This window comes from Zalophus californianus, chromosome 11, assembly GCF_009762305.2.
Source record: "Zalophus californianus isolate mZalCal1 chromosome 11, mZalCal1.pri.v2, whole genome shotgun sequence".
Taxonomy (NCBI): domain Eukaryota; kingdom Metazoa; phylum Chordata; class Mammalia; order Carnivora; family Otariidae; genus Zalophus; species Zalophus californianus.
Genome location: NC_045605.1, coordinates 89,830,687 through 89,842,269, shown reverse-complemented (window position 1 = coordinate 89,842,269; position 11,583 = coordinate 89,830,687). Strand labels below are relative to the sequence as shown.

Below are 11,583 nucleotides of genomic sequence, written 5' to 3'. Positions count from 1 at the left end.
CCATGACAAAAACATCAAACTAAAATATCTGAGCAGTATTCCTCAAAAATCTCATGGAAATTCTGACAAAATGTGTCAGCCAAGAGGAGTCTTGGTAGGTATGACTATTAATACAGTATTACCCTGGATGGGATCCTGAGAACAGAAAAAGGACATGAGGGGGAAACTGAGGAAATTTTAATAGAATAGTGACTTAAATTGATAACAATGTATCAATATTGGTCCATCAATTGTGACAGTTGGACCATATTAGTGCCAGATAATAATAGAAGAAACTGGGGGTGGGGTATGCACAAACTCTCTGTACTATCTTCATGATAATTCTGTAAAACTATAAAACTGTCCTATACATTATATTAAAAATGGCATTTAAGAGAAACTAAAAGAAAGAAACTGTGGGAATGAGGGCATCTTATGAGAGATATACTGAGAGACGTGAGTTCAAAGATGATTTACTGACTGCCTTCCTTTGGGACCACGGCCGTGCAGGAAGCACTGTGGTCCTCATCCTCCTGGAGCTTAAACATTTCTAGTGGGATGGTGGCACAATGAGCCATTAAGTTGATAAATGAAGAACACATAGTGATTGTTCCTGTGAAGGAAATAGGCAAAACCCCTATCTGTAAGCTTTATAGTAACCCAAATGTTATTCCCTTTTTAGTATTGCCCCCACCTGCAGCCCATCCCTCAGCCCTAACTACAGAGCTCGCTTGTCAACTCTGACAGTCTGGGATATCTGTAACTGGCCAGTGTGTTTGCAGATGCTGATATGGTAAATAAATTCCTAGTTGTCTCTGGGTGTGTTCATGTGTGTTTTTTTTTTTTTTCTTTATTATGTTCAGGTAGCCACTGTATAGTACATAGTTTTTGATGTAGTGTTCAATGATTTATTAAGTATAACACCCAGTACTCATCACAGCATGTTCCCTCCTCAATACCCATCACCCGGCTACCCCCTCCCCCTCCCCCCCTGAAACTCTCAGTTTGTTTCCCAGGGTCCAGAGTCTCTCACGGTTTGTCTTCCTCTCTGATGTCTCCCCCTTCAGTTTTCCCTCCCTTCCCTGTGGTCCTCCACGCTATTCCTTATGTTCCACATATGAGTGAAACCATATGATAATTGTCTTTTAAAATAGAGCTACCCTATGACCCAGCAATTACACTATTAGGTATTTACCCCAAAGATACAGATGTAGTGAATTTTACCCCAATGTTCATAGCAGCAATGTCCACAATAGCCAAACTATGGAAGGAGATGCCCTTCAACAGATGAATGGATGAAGAAGATGTGGTCCATGTATACACTGGAATATTAGCCATCAGAAAGGATGAATACCCACCATTTGCATTGACATGGATGGAACTGGAGGGGATTATGCTAAGTGAAATAAGCAGAGAAAGACAATTATCACATGTGTTTGTTTTAAACAGGGTGGGAGGGGCTGGTACTATGGGTCCTCATTATAGTTTGGGAAAACAAGCACAGAAATGAAATTGTGACAAACCTGGAGATAAAGCAAATGTGAATGGTAAATTTTTCCTCTACAGAGACAAAAGAGATGTGTGAAATGTGGGGTTTTTTTTTTCATTCTTACTACTTCTCTAGGATGTATTTTACTCTTCCACTCTTTCTAGCATATTTTAATAATATATATTTTAGAAGCATAGCCACATAGATTCTAAAAAATGTTCACTTTTTTTTTTTCTTTTAGAAGGATTTTTCTTACCCTGTAAGAGCATTGGATTCTGAAGGACCATGAATCAAGACTGGGGGAATGAAAGGAAGCTACCTAAACTGGGCAGACTGGGAGGAAAATCCACCACAGCTTTCAGTTCACTGTGAGACATCATAGCCTCCCATCTATGTCTAGCTGCTTTTAAGATATTTCAGTTTGTTGATTGAGATAAAAGCAGGATTTCGTTTTCATTTTTTTAAACTTAGTTTTTGTTTGAAACTTAGTTCTACATAATCAAGTTGTGTTTTCCAAAAAATTTTTGTGTTTTAAAATTTAGTTTTGCATAATCAATACTATAAAGCAAATTTGCTTAGAGAAAGACATAATTTTTGAAAAATTATTATTGGACTTTTTGTAATTTTTTCATGATTGCTCTCTCATTTGATAAGTGTGTTACAGTTCTCTTTAGAATTCTCATGTTGAATAACGATAAATAAAGTGAGCATTCAGTTTCAGAGATACACCAATCCAATAAATTATTGTCTAAATCTGAGTTTGGATTTGAATTGATCTTATGTTTAAATTTTGTTGTCATTTCATTCATTTTGCTTCATTTCTGAGGCTGATGAGGTCACGGGCCATACCAAAGAGACTGAAGCTTCTGAGTGTCATACCTTTTTTGGACTTGAGACCATGGAGCTTCTAGAGCTATTGAGATTGAAGAGAATTTGAGAGAAAGCACTGTTTCATCTTTGAAAGTGTTAACTGCATAATTCCAGAGTCATAAGGACTCTGGGAGCAGGACAAATTTCCTAAGGGTGACCAACCCTAAGTAAACATCCTGGTGAGGAAGTTCCTATGCTTATTAACCCCCAGGTTAGAGGGCAACATCGGTTCAATGATTGTAGAACAATGAAAACTAGAAAAAATAAGACCACTATTTAAAATATTTTGGAAAACATACTTTTCATAGGTATTCAGTTTGAAAGAAGGAATGAGTTAGAATGAGAATAAGAGGCTTGTAGATATAGCTATTTCAAAATGCTTTTATACAAAGAATAATATCTGATTCACCCAATTTAATTTCTATAGAAGAAAAGGAAAAGCCATAGAGCAGACATCTGAGGATTATCTTACCAGCATCCACCCATTCTCTTCTCAGAACTTCTCCTTTATTTATTTTTAAGTTTGTTTGTTTATTTATCAGAGAGAGAGAGCATGAGTGCACAAGCAGGGGGCATCCCTTGAATGAAGTTTTAAAAATAGATGATTAAATTCAGATGTGAAAAACGGTATAGGATTAAAGGTCAGTCAAATAATTTATGAAAGTGTATTGTTGTCCAAAAACTGCTTGTTCCAAAACAAGGAAGTATGTCCATAGAAACTCAGAAAATAAAATTTTAACACGATTTCAGAATGATACTTAGAGGTGAAATGAGAGAATATTCTAGTAACTATATTATTGTACAATATAAGTTTGTATTAAACAAATCAGTGGGTAAAATGACTATAAGTATTAAGAGAGTAACTGATAGAAAAATAATATAGCTCTTAAGACAGAAGAAAACTTAATAGACAAAAACAAAGGAAACAACAACAAAAAACAAAGAAACAGAAACCAATGTTCAAAGTGAGTTTTGATACACTAGTACTGACGTAAATATAGAAAAAAATCATGAAGTATAAAACAACAGTCTTTCAAATTAATTTTAAAAATTTCAACAGTGTTATCAAAAGATAAATAAACAGAAATTTGAAAAAAACTGAAATTTTAGAAAATAGGATAAAGATGGAAAACATGAAACAAAGTTGGGTTTCTAATTGTATCATGTCATATTGTTTCATTCAGATAAAAGAAAAAAATCAGGAAAGAATGAAATAGAAACCAATAAAAGAACAACTGAACAAAAAAAACCATCATAAAAAGAAATGCAAATAACATTATTATATATATATATGAAGCATCAACAGACAAAGCTCCAGGGAAATATAGATAGACTAAGAACTTTGAAATAGTTTTATTTTTTTTTAAAGATTTTATTCATTCATTTGAGAGAGAGAAAAAGTGGAGGGAGAGAGAGCACAAGCGTGGGGGTGAGGGGCAGAGGGAGAGGGAGAAGCAGACTCTTTGCTGAGCAGGAAGTCCAATGCACAGCTCGATCCCAGGACCCTGAGATCATGACCTAAGCCGAAGGCAGAGGCTTAACTGACTGAGCCACCCAGGCACCCCCAGAACTTTGAAATCGTTTGAAATTTTTAACGTTCTCAGAAACTAGTGGATAAAGAAGAAAAAGAAAAGTAATTGGAGAAGCGTAAAGATCTGAATAGCAATATAGCATTGAGATTTTATTTTTATTTAGAATTCTACACTTGATAATATGCACCCTTTTGCATATTCATGGAACATGTTAAAAGATCTTACATTAATCTCTGACAAAATTTAAAAAAGTGTATAAATAGAAAAAAATGCAAATAGTAAGTCAAAAGAGACCTAAAAACCTGTGTTATAAACCAACAATTATGATTTAACTTAATTATACAGGAAATTATAAAATAAATTAAGAAATACATAGAATGATACATATATTAAATGATAATAAACATGTCAATATATTATAGGACACAGCTAAATGAGTTAGACATAAATAAATGGCTTATGATCAGAAATAATAGGTTTTTCTAATTTATTTTTTTAAAATAACTTATGCACTGAAATAAAGGAGCTAGGAAAAAAGCAATAGAACAAAATAAACAAAAAGAAATGAGAGGAAAAAGCATTGGTATTATCTATATTATTTATATTATCAATGAAATAAAGAAACTCCCACCCTTGAAAAATAGTGAAGATTAATAAACTAAAATGCATCTCTACAATAGATACTTCAAATACCTTAAATGTCAATAACGAAGAAGAGGAAAAGGAGGAGGAGACAGATAGTTAAGTAGGAAGAACACTCACAAAATATAAAATAAAGTTAATTTATTGGGTCAATGAGGAAGGAAATGCTGAACCACAAAGCCACTGGAAGGGCATGGATACAGTAAGACCCTGAAAATACCTGGGAACAGGGATTCCACTGGTAACAACATATTCTTAACATATTCTTACTCCATTATCATATTTTCAGCTACCCTTTATTTAGCATTAAATTATTTTTGTTAATTCTTAGATAGCCTATATACTCAGTGATTTTTTTTTTCCCATCCAAGAATCACATGCAACAGATAATTTTCCCCCCATTTTCCAATTTCAAAAATTTAAAGACTGATTGTTCTGGTTTTAATAATCAGTCCTTGATGACCATGTCCCAGTTTTTATCTGAGTTAATCAGATAAAAAAATAAAGGAGAAGGAACATCTGGGTGGCTCAGTCGGTTAAGTGTCTGCCTTCAGCTATGATCATGATCACAGGGTCCTGGGATCGAGTCCTGCATCGGGCTCATTGCTCGGTGGGGAGCCTGCTTCTCCCTCTGCCTGCCGCTCCCCCTGCTTGTGCTCTCTCCTTCTGACAAATAAATAAAATCTTTAAAAATAAATAAATTAAAAAAATAAAACTTCATTCAAGAGTATTTTCAAAACAGATTCCTGTTTGCCAAACATTCAAACATCTAGTATGCCTTAGGGCATCTTTATTACCTTCTAATATTTAAATGAAAATTTGGATGGTTATAAAATTGTAGAATTACAAATTCTTTTTCATCCCTATATTAACCAGAGTAAGATATACTACATTGTTATAGTAAACTATCCTGAAATATCACAATAAAGTTTATTTCTTGGTCATGTCTGAGGCAGATCAGGCTGCCCTCCAATGGGGCCTTCCCCATAGAGTGACTCAGGGATCCAGGATACAGAGGGCAGAAATCGTTATTAGTATTCCATCAGCCTAGAAGAATGCAATGTACTTAGTGAGTGCTCAAGAAATATTTGGTGCATTAATTAAATAGTGAATAAAAAGTAAAGGAAAACATAGAAAAAGTTTGTAGAGTTGTACTATTGAGGAAGTTGATATTTATAAAATAATATGTGGTTTGTTTAATGTATCAACATATGCCAAGATGAAGTGCTGTAAGACTTTCTTCTAATTTAGAATACAATTCATTTGCATCTTTGAGTGTGAAAGGATGCCTAGACACAAAAATATGGCGGTGTTTTTCTTAAGAGTGTGAGAAAACTTCCTTAAAATACCAGTTAATTGAGTGTTAGAGGAGAAAAAATTGGAGAATACAGAGCATATGATGAATCTTATTAGTTCTCAATTTCGCCATTGTTCCCCTGTTCCCTTCATCACTTCTTCCTCTAACTGTGCTGCATGGTTTACTATCCAATACATTTTCAATAGAATTATTGGGTAATATTTATTTTGGGTTTGTTACAATCCAAAATGAGTTGTAGTTTGTTGGTCATTCGTAATTGTTGAATCGAGTCTATTCAGTTTTATTTATAATTGTTGTAAATTTAATTATAATTTTTAAAGGAATATGCCAGTTTATAAAATATATATTCCCATAAATAAATTTGCCAGGCTATAGAAATTTACTACCTAACAAGAAATCACAATTTTAACCCTCAGATTTTTTGTTTTCTATTCATGGCTGCACATTAGAAAGCTCAGAATAGAGTTAAGGGACCAAAAAAAATGTAGTTATATTAGTTACATTCTAAGAATTATTTTCACACCATGTCCTATTAATAACACCCTATCAATAAGTCATTGCTACCCAAGGAAGCACTGGAATGCCCTGTAGAGGTACGTTTCCTCTCTTATACTTTTGAAGCTAACCCCCAACTTGCTGGTACTTTAGCAAGGTGACTTTCCTGACATTTCATATATCATTAATTATTTCTCCATTTTGCTTAATCTTACCACCCTCAGTAATTTGTCATATCCTTTGAATTCAGACACATGTGGTTGCACGCTAAAGGGACTGAAACACATCAGGAATCTAATTTTTCTTGACAACTACATTATGTCACCTCTAGCATTGGCATATTTTAAATTTCTGTGTTTTCTCCTGATTTGACTGACACGTAGCATACTAAATTGCCTTAGCTCTTGAATGTACTTGATTATAGCCCCAAGAACTCAACCCCCTGATAAGTGAGTATGATATGATTTTTAGAAGCAAATATTCTTATAATTAAAGGAAACCTCTCTGTTATCCTCACTTATTCCTGTCAAGGAATAGCTTTTAATTTAGGACTAGAGCTTCAAAACTTACTGGCTTATAATACTATAATTCTGTTTGATGTGTGGAGTAACAAAATATTACTATTCTATAGTATTTAGCTTTTAGTTTACCTAAAATTCCACAGTAGTGTCTATTCTATAAGAATTAATGACTATAAGTCTCTTTACTGTTTTCTTTTAAATATTTTATTTATTTATTTAAGAGAGTGAGGTAACAAGAGAGAGCAAGATCAGGGAGGAGAGGGAGAAGCAGGCTCCCTGCAAGCAGCGAGCCCAACACAGGGCTCGATCCCAGGACCCTGGGATCAGGGCCTGAGCTGAAGGCAGACACTTTAACCAACTGAGCCACCCAGGCACTCCTAGTTTCTTTACTTTTAAATGTGCCTCTGAAAGAAACCTAATTAATATATTGAATTCACCTAGCCATATGCCATGTTTGTAGCCTACATCATTTTTCCTGAAGAAAAGCAAAATGATAAGGAAACGACATTCACAATAATAGTTTGGCAATTTCTTTAAAGATATGAAAATAAGATCATTATCTTTCTCCTTGAAACAAAAAGGATGTCTAAAAAGGGATATAAATGCAAATAATCCGGTTTTAAAAAATAGTTCTTGGTCTCTGTGCTAGTTTCCTAGGGCTGTCATAACAAATTACCATAAACTGGGTGGTTTCAAACAACAGAAATTTGTTCTCTCACAATTCTGGAGACTGGAAGTACAAAATCAAGGCATCTCTAAGGCCATGTTCCCTCTGAAGGCTCTAGGGAAAAATATTTACTTGCCTTTTCCTGGCTTCTGGCAGCTCCCAGATATTCCTACATTCCTTGGCTTCTAACATCAAGCTAAATCTCTGCCTCTGTCTTCACATGGCTTTCTTCTCTCTTTATGTCTTTACATGGCTTTCTTTTCTATATGTCTCTGTCTCTGAATCCCCGCCCCCCCTCCCCCCGCCCCCCGCCGGTTTCTCTTACAAAGACCCTGTGGTAGGTTTAGGGCCCATCAAATCCAGTAAGACCTCTTCTTAACAAAGCGCATATGTAAGGATTGAATGTCCAAATAAAACCACATTCTAAGGTTGTAGGTAGACATGAGTTTGGGGAGATACTGCTCAAACCATTATAATCAGCATTTATAAAGTAGAATAAATAAGAAAACACTTCCTGAAAATGAATCTAACAGACAAATCATTTTAAAAGCTAATATTAATTTAATTGTCCACTTTTCACTAAATCCTAGTAATACTACCTCATATGCTCCCACCAAATCTGCCCATATTATCTATTGCAGCACATGAGACACCCCAGTACTCCATGTGCTTTTGCTGGGACCGCCTCTTCCCTGGTGTTGGCACTGCCTGCTTGATCACTGCAAACCAACTACTTACAGGACCAATTATAAAAAGAAATCTATTAATTAGAGCTGATTACCACTTATTTGGCCAGTCCCAAGAGCGAGGAGAAGCGGGAAAAAATGAAGCGTACCCTATTAAAAGATTGGAAGACCTGTTCGAGCTACTTCTTGCAAAATTCATCCTCTCCTAGGAAGCCCAAAAATGTCAAGAAAAGCAAACAGCAAACCTTCATCAAGCCTTCCTGAGGAAGCACAACTGTGGTCAGAAGCACTTGATGAGCTGCTAGCCAGTAAATATGGTCTTGCTGCATTCAGGGCTTTTTTAAAATCTGAGTTTTGTGAAGAAAATATTGAATTCTGGCTGACCTGTGAAGACTTCCAAAAAACCAAGTCACCCCAAAAACTGTCCTCCAAAGCAAGGAATATATATACTGATTTCATAGAAAAAGAAGCTCCAAAAGAGATAAACATAGACTTTCAAACCAAAACTCTGATTGCCCAAAATATACAAGAAGTTACAAGCAGCTGCTTTACAACTGCCCAGAAAAGGGTCTACAGCTTGATGGAGAACAACTCTTATCCCCGTTTCTTGGAGTCAGAATTCTACCAGGACTTGTGTAAAAAGCCACAGATCGCCACAGAGCCCCCTGCCACATGAGATGAGAAAGAGAGCCCAAAAGTGGAGGACATTTCATTTTTTGCCTAAGGGGAAAGGTGTGACCTGCCAAAAAGACTGATCTTAAACAGCCTGGGTGTTCAGGAAACATCACTCAGAAATACTGATTCAGAGTTAGTGAATTAGGAAGCTGGGAACTGTCTAACAGCTTCCGTAGCTGTGTCCAGAACACAGGGAAAAAGTGGTCTGCATGTGATAGGTCTCACACTGGGAAGGCAGGAATGTGAGACCCCAAGGTATGATGTGATACCGTTGGTCCAAAAGCATTTAAAAAATCAGTAGGTCTGGGATTATTTGGCCTTAGCTAGCTGGCTGTGTATTTTTCCCTAAATCAGTCCATGTTACCACATAGTGGTTTTAGTTTTAGTTATTTAAGAATAAGTAATATTAAAATGTTTACTGTGTGCAAGGGTGTTGAAGTTCTTAGGACTACAGATCACCAGTACTGTTGTCTCATGTAACACTAAAACTGAAACTAAAACTGAAACACTAAAACTACCACATATATATATATATATATATATATATATATATATATATATATATATATATATACAGCACAAATCCCATTAGGTCTTTATTCCTATTTACCTAACTCATTTGTAAGTAGAGTGATCTTGAACTTTGTCTTCCAAATAAGGCCACTTTGGAAAGTTGAGGAAACAATATTAAGAATTAAATTGGACCAACAAGGACAAATGGAAGCAGGCATATATTCACTCTACAAGTAACTGTCCTTCAGCAAACAGGTCTTTATTCCTATGCCGCCAGCCACTAAACTAAATACATGTGGGACTCCGCCCTCTGCATTTTTCAAACCCTTCTGCTATGCCCTCTGGAATGTATGTGAGCCATCGTCCATGAACTGTACACTATCCCCAAACTCTGCATGCTCCCTTTTGTTCCTTCTGAAACCTAGCTGCAAATACATCCAGTGGGGATTATTCCAACATTTCTCTTACCAAGGAGACTGGGGTGAAGTAGGTGTCTTCCTTATTCTTCAAAATGCCATTTCCTTCCTAAAAGACATAACTGCACACTATACCACTGAGATGCTGAACGCTTTTGTGGGTATCTAGTAATCAGCAAATCATCCCCCCTCTATACAGTTTACTTTTTTAAAAAAAGATTTTATTTATTTATTTGAGAGAGAGAGAGAGCATGTGAGCACAGAGGGAGAGGGAAAAGCAGGCTCCCCACTGAGCAGTGAGCTGGACGTGGAGCTTGATCCCAAGACCCTGAGACCATGACCTGAGCAGAAGGCAGATGTTTAACCAACTGAGCCACCCAGGCACCCCCAGTTCAATATTTCTCTCTCCAGCACTATTTTGATTGTGATTTTAAAGGCAAATAATTTCAACTCTATCATCCATCCAACACTTTGGTTATTCAGTTCCTTCGGTTGACCACTTTTAACGATATTTACCTCCACCTTTCATCAGCCACCTGCTCCCACAGGAGACAGCACTGTTGTTCATACAATCTCAGTTTTAAACACCCACTCAAACCACCACCACTCCCATCTCTCCAGTTTATCATTCAGTTATCTTCCCATCCCTTCTGTAGCATCAGTGTGTCCACGGTGACTATTCTTGTCATCATATAAACATGCTGCAATATTTCTCATCTAAGGGAGAAAAACACTCTTAATTCTCACCCCCCGACCCAGCTCCTCTCTTTATCTGGTTCCCTTTGTAGCAGAACTCACTGAAAGTGTTGTCTATTGACCTACCCAATTGCTTTCAATAGTCAGTCACATTATACTTTCATCCCAATAACACTAACTACTGAGAAGCAGGAGAGAGAGCTCTTGCTATTGCAGCCAAGAATTTTCATCTTGCTAATGTGTTTGGACCTCTCAGCAATGACAACACAATTGATTTCCTCCCCCTTCACTCAGCAGTCTGGACACTACATGCTCCTGTCTGTCCTCCTTCTATACTGTCAGCTCCTTCTCAGGATCTTTTGCCCTTTTCTCTTGCTGTCTATATTCACTCCCTGAGTCAGCTCTTTCATTTCCGTGGCATTACGCTTCTTGTATATGCTATCGATTACCACATTTTTTCCCTCTCTAACCTGGGTGTCATTGTCCAGGGCTCCAGACCCAGGTGTCTATTTACTTACCCATCATCTATCCTTAGAAGTCTAACACATATACCAAGCTGAACAGAGCCAGAACAGCTCTTGAAGTCACCTTCCAACTTTTTTTTTTTTTTTTCCCTCATAGGTCTTCTCTTAATCAATAAAGATCACCATCATTCACCTAGTGACTCAGTGTAGACATTTAGGAAACACTCACATTTTGTTCTTTCCCTCTCATACCACATCCAATTTTTTTAACACTGTTGTCTCTTCTTTCAAAAGGTACCATAAATCAGAACACCTCTTTCCATTTGTTACCACCCTACTCTAAGACACAACCAGGATTCTTGCAAATACAAACATAGTCTCCCTAGGGGGCTTTTTTCTTCCATTATTCTTATCTGAAATCTATTTCCAGCACAGCATCCTCAGTGATCTTTTTCAAAGGCAAGTAAAATCTAATTCTTTCTTGGTCCATCCTATCGCAGGTAGAAAATGTCAATTCTTTATGTGGGCATCCAATGGCTGACTTGGCCTCCCCGCTGCTCAGCTCTCTCAAGCCACCTCCTACCTCTGTTTTTTATGGCTTACATCTCATCCAACTGACT

At 36.5% G+C, this 11,583-nt stretch overlaps 1 pseudogene; it reads left to right on the top strand.

Moving 5' to 3' along the window:
- Positions 1 to 53: 53 nt before the first annotated feature.
- On the top strand, positions 54 to 8,917 carry LOC113913600 (annotated as a pseudogene).
- The last annotated feature ends 2,666 nt before the right edge of the window (positions 8,918 to 11,583 follow it).